The sequence below is a fragment of the Danio aesculapii genome, chromosome 12, assembly GCF_903798145.1.
Source record: "Danio aesculapii chromosome 12, fDanAes4.1, whole genome shotgun sequence".
NCBI lineage: Eukaryota > Metazoa > Chordata > Actinopteri > Cypriniformes > Danionidae > Danio > Danio aesculapii.
The window spans coordinates 34,008,916-34,017,812 of NC_079446.1; the positions used below are offsets into that span (position 1 = coordinate 34,008,916).

Genomic DNA, 8,897 nt, shown 5'->3' on the forward strand with positions numbered 1-8,897 from the left:
GGTGATGGGGCTGAGAGAAGGGCAGCTGTGAGTGGGGAAATCCCAGTTTAGAGGCATTGTGAGCAGGCCGCTGCTTTGGGATCCATTTCAGGCCCCCAGCGTTAACAGGATATGATTAGTGACTGCTGGGAATCCACACTGTGGATGAGTGAAAACACCGGGGCTTTATTTTGTGTGTGTGTGTGTGTGTGTGTGTGTGTCTGACTGTGTGTTTTTCTGTTTTTATTGTAAAATGTTGACTGGCTTCATTCCTGAAGAACACATTCTGATGCATTTGATCCTTTCAGCCAGTAAGTGTTTTGTGTTTGTGTGTGTGTGTGTGTGTGAATTGCTAGATAGTGTGCTGAATAGTAAAAATGATATCCTGCTATTGACATTTTTACCGTTTTTACATGTATACACTGTTATTTGGTAAAGGGCACTATCATGCATATTTTTAACAAGTGTATAATTTAGCATCTAAAACAAGCAAAGAAGCAGCAGTAAAAAGTGTTACTTAAGTGTAACAAGTTACTTAAGCACATGTAAGCTAACACATTCATCAGTAAGCATTGCATAAAAACATTTAATAGAACAAAATGTAGAACACTCTTAAAGGTACTATATAAGACTCCTCTAGCTTAATTTAGGGGTTTTTATTTACTTGATCTGACCAATATTTTATTAATTATATTTTATTTTAATTTATAATTCTTTTTTAGCAAACAGGCTTACTTTCATCTTGCATAGAAAGGCCAAAAATATTTCATAACTTTCTCCCATGTTTTATGAAAGAATTATGAAATAATTGTAGCAGTTTTCACAAAAATGCTGAACAGCATGAATTTATTCAAGATTAAAGGTGTCCTATAAAGAAAATCTGGTTGGTATAGTCAGATAATAAGAGATTAGTATATGGAAATGGCCATACTATGAGACTCAGACATGATTGTTTCCTTATTCCCATGTAAAGTCCACAAATGTAAAACCCCGGTGGACAAAGGCCAATCAGAACTCAAAACAGACTGTTGCGTGACTCAAGGGGTACACCCTCAGCATTTACATGTACTTCAGGTCAGGTTCTACGTCATCCAGACCTGACGAGCAGCTGCATCATCAGATTACTAGCCAGACACAAACTGATATGTTGCTCAGGTATCATTAATATACGTGCCTCAGGCTGTGTTTGAAATACCACAATGTTTCCTAATGAGACAGCAATGACCATTTTTTATGTGCAAAATTGCATATGTGGGACTTTTATTTAGAAAATGATGAGCAATGATTGCACGAAACGTATTTAAACTCATTAGTTAGGATGCAAAATGCAAGATTTACAGATTATAAATATATTCAGCTCCACTCAAAAGAGGCATAAGGTATGTTTAATTGTATCTTTTGGTAATTTATCGTGTTTATTGGGATATTCGATTCGTATATTTCAACAAACACATGCAACTGCTGAATAATGTGAAATCACTCAGCTCAACTGTCATCTGTTCATGCAGAGGCTGATATTCCTGGCTGTGCTTTCTTTGACATTATAGTTTAAAAATACAGCACAATGCACTTCTATTGGTCTCTTTTGTCAAGTTTATTTATAATTTAGCCTTTATCCACAACAGATTTTGTGAGCAAAATATGTTAATGGTACTCTGATGAATTATATTAGAGAGCTCACTGTCTCCATGTAGGTAAAATAAACCTCCACCCATTAAGTTAAAAAGATTTAACTTTAAATCTACTTAGTTTGTCAAAAGTATTTTAACAAAATGAGATATTATTATATTTTGCCACATGTCCAGCATAAATCACGCTCTGTGTGTGTTAGTTTGTGTGTGTCTGTGAGAGATGTCATTAATATTATGACCGATCCAAATATGGTCAATCATGGACCTTCTGATTTTAAGGGTATTTTATGGAGTAACAAATGGGCATATAAAACTTTTTTTTTTTATATTTTTTGAACTTATCCAGCCATATATCTACTATGCAGATATCGGAAAACAATTTGACTTATTGAACCAGTGCAGTATATGGAACCTTTTAATCATTTCAAGAATGGTTTATTATGCTCCAAATGATATCTGAATGATTTCTGAAGGATCATGTGATATTGAAGACCATCACAATAATTAATTTAGATTTTAAAATACACTAAAAATAAAAGCGATATTTGAAATTGGAATATTTCACAATATTATGAGTTTTTTCTATATTGCTGAAATTTATGTTATGTTATGTTATGTTATGTTATGTTATGTTATGTTATGTTATGTTATGTTATGTTATGTTATGTTATGTTATGTTATGTTATTATTGTGTATCTGCAATCTCACAGGGGGATGATATGGCAAACCGAAAATGTTGTACAGTACTTCGCCTAGCACTAGTTTGAAGCCTTATTGTGACTGAATAATATGTAGGGGTAAGTATACGGATGTAGGGATAAGCCTGTCTGTCTTTTATTCTATGAAAACAACTACCTGGATGTACTTTATCTATTACTATTTTATGAAATTATATTACTGTTTGATTTATTATAATATAGTGTAATGTAGTGTACAGCGTGTAGTGTAGTATAGTGTAGAACAGAGTATATTGTGTGTTTCAAGTATATTTGTGTGAAACAAATACTCTGCGAGTCATTGTATTATCACCAAACAAACAATTCTTACCATGTCAACAGTTGATTGTTGCATTGATTTTATCGATGCTTATTTAGTTAAAGCATTAATGGTGAGGTGAACAACTATAGGTGTAAATGATGGGAGAACGCATTCTCTGATAGCAAGGCATGAATTACATCACAGTGCTAAGATCAGAGTTCAAATGGCTAATTTAGCTTTTAATTGAAATCAGTGGAGTGTAGTCTACCCTGACAGCATTGAGCGCTCAGGGGCCCACGGGGCTGCCATAGAGTTTCCACACTTTATATCCTTAATTTACACCATCAGTTAAAGCCGTCTCCCTCTCTGAAACCCCTTTATAGACCATATTTGGCTTTTATATTGAATTTCAGGACCCAGGACTAACATGCATATGGTGATCAAGTGTGCATGCTTTTATTGCATCACAAGACAAAGGAGTATAGGATTTTCAATGTTGTTTAGGTATGCTAATGATGAATTGATGATTTATTAATTGTCATGTAAGTTTATATCGATAGACCTTACTGTCCATTAACAGTCACTGATGTCATCAGTGTTTGAACTATACCGTGGCCTTTGGGGCAGCCCATGCCGCATACTGTATAGGCTATAAAACACACAGGATCCCTGTCCTTAAACAGCAATGTATAAACAAAAAAAATCTTTAAATATAAAAAAAAGTAATATAATTGTGACTAAAATTACAAAATAGGCTAAATGAACAAAACACCACGATACTTTCGGTTTGCTTTCCCGCTAAAAATCACTTGTTTTTCCATCAATGACTTTTTTTGGATTTATTGAAAATATCTTTTGAGGCATTTATTTTTAAATGCACAAAACAACAGCAGCCTAAACAACTGAACGTCATTGTCTAATTTTACCTGCAGTGCTTCTGTGAGAGGAGTACATTCATTAATATAAAATCAACAAACACAAATGTTTCACTTAACAACAAAATAAATAAATAACCTCGTCATCATTTTTCTATTCACTCTATAAGCTCAAGGTAATGGACAGCATATGCTTTTTTAAAATTTTACATGGGCTTAAAATGTCAGGGGATCTCACTTTTCACTCCGGTAAAACAATAATGAAAATAAAAAAAAAGGGGGTTCCATTTAGTCAAGTTTACCCTGCTTTCAGCCTAATTGTCCAACATGTTTACAGCAATGTCGCAGTGTTTAAAAAAAGAACATTGTATTGGCCTACTGTATGAAGCAAATAAAGTGAAACACAACGTCACATCATTTGTTTCTGAAAATAAGCAGTCTCAACGTCCATATGAAAACATCTGGCTGTTAGTCTTGACATGACTTGACTTTGCTCCTCAGCGCCCCCACACCTTGATTCTAATGACAAGAATAGCATGTAGTCATCTTTTTTTTAAGTGAGGTGTAAATCGCCGTCATACATGAATGAATGATATTTTTGCACTTTTACACATAATGATCCATGATCACATTGCACAATACTGAAACCGCAAGTCAAAATAACACATTGTCAATATTTTTGAGACCCCCCCAAAATTTCAGGGGAGCCCTTGCCTTATTTAGGGGAGCCCGTAGTTCACACCATAGACATTAATAAACATATTTTAAGGTGTGTGAATTTTAAAGTGAGTGCTGGGATTTGATCTTGATTGGTACATTTAGATCATGTATATGCAATATAAATATTGCATTGTTATCTGAGGTATGATAAAAAGGGGGCTAATAGCTAAAGCTAAATAACTGAAGGTTGGAAGCCTTTAACACATTGCTAAGTCATCTTTTTTTTTCTCCAAACACAGCGCTCATCAACGTCACTTTCAGACCAGCAGTCCAATCACAGTGGAGGGGGGCGGGACAAATACCCAGCGGCAAAGTGTCACTTACATCAAGCACAATCAAGAGTAAGAGGATCATTTTACACCTAAATTTCTAAATTATGCCAACATTTTCGGGTGGAGACATATTATCTTTGAAATCAGTTAATGGTACTGGTGATATTCTGTCATAGAAACCAAAGCATCTCAGAAAAAAAAGCTACACCACAGAAGCGCTCTGTAGCACTTGGGAAGAGCGTTGGCGTTTTCAGCTGGTTTAAAATGCTTTGTTGGACACATTGGCCTCATTACATGCTCCCAGATTATCTTTAATATGCACAACATCCTTTACATATTTGGTAAAAAAATAACGATTGGGTTACATGAACACAGGCATGAACCGTGTGTGCATCTGAGATGACTAAATAGACACATTGCCATTTATATTTAATCATTAAATTGTTCTATCATAATAGTATTTTTACAATCCTGCAAGACAATTATTTACAGTAAAAATATTTTTCTTTGGCTTAGAAATCTTGCATTATGAATGTTAGTTAATACACATCCTGTCAAACCAGTGTCACAGAAGTAGATATGTCTTGCTTTAGCAAGGTTAATTGATTAATTGATCATTAATTTAAGCGGGAATCAATCACGGGAATTAATGGAACATTTCTGGATATTGATATCATGTCGTCTATGCTTTGTATTGGAGAAATGGTGTAAATGTAGTCTGGATTAGAGATTGAGGGAGCGATGGCGGAAGAGAATAGAAGGCTGTAGCTGCCTCTCGTCTCTATCGTTCAGTACCTGTCAGCCTGCGTTAGCGGTCGGAGCCTTCCGAGAAGGGCTCGCATGAAACTGTCAGTGCATCCTCTCCACCTCCGCGTTCTGTCTCTCCTCCTCCTCCTCCCTCGCTGTCCGTCCCTCCCACCCTCATCTCTCTCTCTCTTTCTCTCTCTCTTCCATCTCTGATGTGTTCTTACAGTGTAAGGCGCAGCCAGTGAGTGAAAGCCCAAGCACCCTCCCCAATACACACACACACATACACCCACCACTTACACACATCCATCCCTCTTGTGTGAACGTAAACACACATACACACCACAGACGCGTGTGGTTGACCGCACCGGGCTCTCGACTGTGTGTGAAGACACGCGCGGCACGCCAAAGAAGCAGCACTACTGAATCTGACGCTCGCTTTGTAGCAGGACCGCCAAGCAGATCGCAACGAAAACCATCCTACTTTATCTCTCTCTCTCTCTCTCTCTCTCTCTCTCTCTCTCTCTCTCTCTTTCTTTTTCCCTCCCTCTCTTTTCAGTTGTACTTGTGTGAACAGAGCTGGAGAATAGGAAATACACCCCCCCTCAATCTCTCGCTCTCTCTCTCTCTCTTTCTCTCTGTCCTGTGGAGGGATAAACAGTGAAAAGATGAGCCTGTGATACAGCATCAGACCTGAGTGACCTGACAGCTCAAACTGTGAGTACACGAGTCTCTTACTTTGACTTCCACACTCACGCCTACATACTTACACCATATAAACTCTTACATTTGAAGCTTTGTCATCAACGGCTTGCTCTTTAACCTATGATAAAACTCTGCGCTTGGCAGCGAGTCGTTTAGATTCATGGTGCAAGATTGACTTCATTTTGAAGAAACAAATATCCTCCGGCAATCGCATTTTAAGGGGCGCTTAATGCATCTCGTATGCGTTATTCAAAAGTACACCTCGCTCTTCATTTATTCTAGTAACGGGGCACTTATCTGTCACTGTGTACCTCAGGTTTTCACATTAGTATGAGAAAGCAGAGAATTGTACCTTACATTACTGTCGTCCATATTTCTTTATTCATTTTAATTCAGAATGACAGTGTGTGAAGTGGTGCTGTTTACTTTAAATACTTTTTATACATTTTATGAAGTGTTATTGTTTTAGCAAAGCTTTTTCACACACCTCTAAATAATTATACTTACTGTATGACTCACAATTTTGAGTGAGATTGCTTTTGCATAACTGTTTGCTTTTTTTTTGAGTATGTTGTGATATGCAGTGTGTTGCACTGTAGAATGTTTTGTGTGTGTGTGTGTGTGTGTGTGTGTGTATGTGGGTGTGAGTGCTGGACGAGAAGAAAGTGAGAGGTTTGCCTCCTCTTCGGATGACCGGACAGAGAGTGAGAGCGAAAGAGATGCAGACAGTGAGACAGAGAACAGCGTGTCACATTCGGCTTGCTTGTGACGGTTTGCTCAAGCAGTGTAGCATAGCTGACAACTAAAGCGAGAACACAGTGTTACCCTTAGCCTGTGAACAGTTGGGAAACAAAGTGAAGCTTTTAAAATAGATTTTTGGATATTTTTAAGAAAGCGGAATCTTCTTTTCAATGCTCAGTGTATGTGCGATCATGATTTATTTTTATTATCTTGTATTATTTGATCAGTTATTGATTCATTTGATTGATTGATTAATTGAACAATTATGTGTAAGTTAAAAAATCATGTTTGAGAATTACATTACAAATATACACTTTATATATACAGTAGTCAACATTCGAAGCTGTTTTTCAAAATTGTCCTAGGACAAGAATGGTTGTTGATCAATAGTTTTGGACAACTTTGAAAGGTGATGATCCAATTTAAATGTTGACTACTGTAGTTTCTCATTTTTTTAAATAGAATTTTTGACTTTATCTACCGCTGCACACTATTAGATTAGTGAAAAGTAGTTTCTTCGTTACTGCAGTTCATATGCTCATTTGCATTGGTAATAGCTTATTTTCATTGGTTTTTTACCCTACACATGTGAACTTTGCATGTTTGTGGTCATAAAGTGCATAAGCAGAATCAATTCAATAGCGTCTCAAAAATGACACTTATGGGTTATATGCAGACAGACTTTTAACTTTTAGTCAGGCAGCCCAAGGTCTTCCGGTGAACTGTCTTTCCATTACAAAATTGTCACGTTTTAGATCTGATTTCTTTAAAAATCAGCGATCTTCACTGCCTTTTAGATACACGATATGAAGTGGGTTTCAGATAAGACAAAAAGCACTGCATTAAACTTCATTCCCCCCTGCCATGTCTTTAAAATATGACAGTTTATTTTGCATCAGTATTTTCAGTGGAATTTCTGCGCTAGCCTGTTGCTACTGACCGCACTAGTGGTTACAACGGTCTTTCATCTCGTTTTACGCTTGTAAAACAAAATGAATGCTTAAGACTGTTTAACTAATTGTATTGTAATTACATTACAACATCGATGCTGTAAAACAACCTTATGAAATTGAAAACAGTCACATTAAGCTTTTACCGGAAGTTTATCGTTGGCTTTAAAACTCTAGCTGTGCATAAAGCCCATTTATAGTTGTACTTAAGGAGAATTCTTACACCTTTAAAATAAAGATTGCAAAAAGAGTTACTTGCAGTGATGCTAGAAAAACTATTTTTGGTCCCTATAAAAAAAGAGCCATTCAACAATCAGTCTTCAAAAGAATGATTTTTTGTTAGTAAAAAGTGGATTTTACTATTCCAAAAAGCAGTTCTTCATCCAAAAAACTTTAGGGGTAATGGAAATTCCATGAATGATTTCAACGATTGCATTGGAAGATTCAATATAATATTAATTTATTTGAGTTTGACACTTATATTGTTCATCGTCTGTTGTGTATGTTTTATAATTCTGTCTTAGTTTTGGCTCATGCTGTTTTTGCACTGCTGGACATTTGCTCTGTTTACTGTCTTGCACATGAGAGATCAAAGCCACCAAGAAATCAATTTTTCATGTACATTTAGAGGGCAAAACCAGCAGATTTTTACTTGTCCCATTTTATTGCAAAACTACACACACACACACACACACACACACACACACACACACACACACAAATACTTAATTTGTAATGTGTTTAAAATGTAAATAAGTCTGGCATCAGCTGAGCATTGATGAATTGTTTATCATCTTAACTCGATTTATTTGAACCAAATGATTCCAGTAATTCTAAATAGCCATCTGGATTGTTACTGTACCAAGCACATTTAACAAATGACTAGAACCTAAGAAAGTTAAAAACTATCCCAACAACATGCGGAGGACTCTCTTAACTGTCCTAAAACTCTTTTACCAGTGACCCAACCTTATTGTCCAGCCGTGATATTGCAATAAACTACTTGACTACCACAACCACTATGGCAAATCTAATAGAAACCAACATCTTCTGGCAGTTAATCAAGCTCTCCAGCGTTTTTCTCTCCTTTTCCCACTCTCCGGTGTGTATGCGCTTGTGTGATTTCACCATTAGGCTTGACTACTGTGCCGTTTCCCGATATGATGACAATTTCCTGCTGAGGCGCATGTCAAATGAAAAATGGCATGAGATGTGTGAACCACATGGTCAGAAAGGTTCACAGCTTGTGAATGCAGATTTCATTCATCCGTATGTTACCAAAGAGCGTAGCACTAACAT

At 36.5% G+C, this 8,897-nt stretch overlaps 1 protein-coding gene across 5 annotated transcripts in view; it reads left to right on the plus strand.

The window, feature by feature from the left end:
• Positions 1–5,464: 5,464 nt before the first annotated feature.
• Positions 5,465–8,897, plus strand: part of rbfox3a (RNA binding fox-1 homolog 3a) — a 756,006-nt gene continuing 752,573 nt past the window's right edge. For 2 of the 5 annotated variants that reach the window (XM_056469069.1, XM_056469070.1), the window contains exon 1: positions 5,466–5,919. The gene's annotated coding sequence lies outside the window, so the exon portion shown is untranslated. Of the gene's footprint in view, positions 5,920–8,897 lie in introns of all 5 variants that reach the window. The other 3 variants (XM_056469066.1, XM_056469065.1, XM_056469067.1) reach the window with 2 other exon arrangements.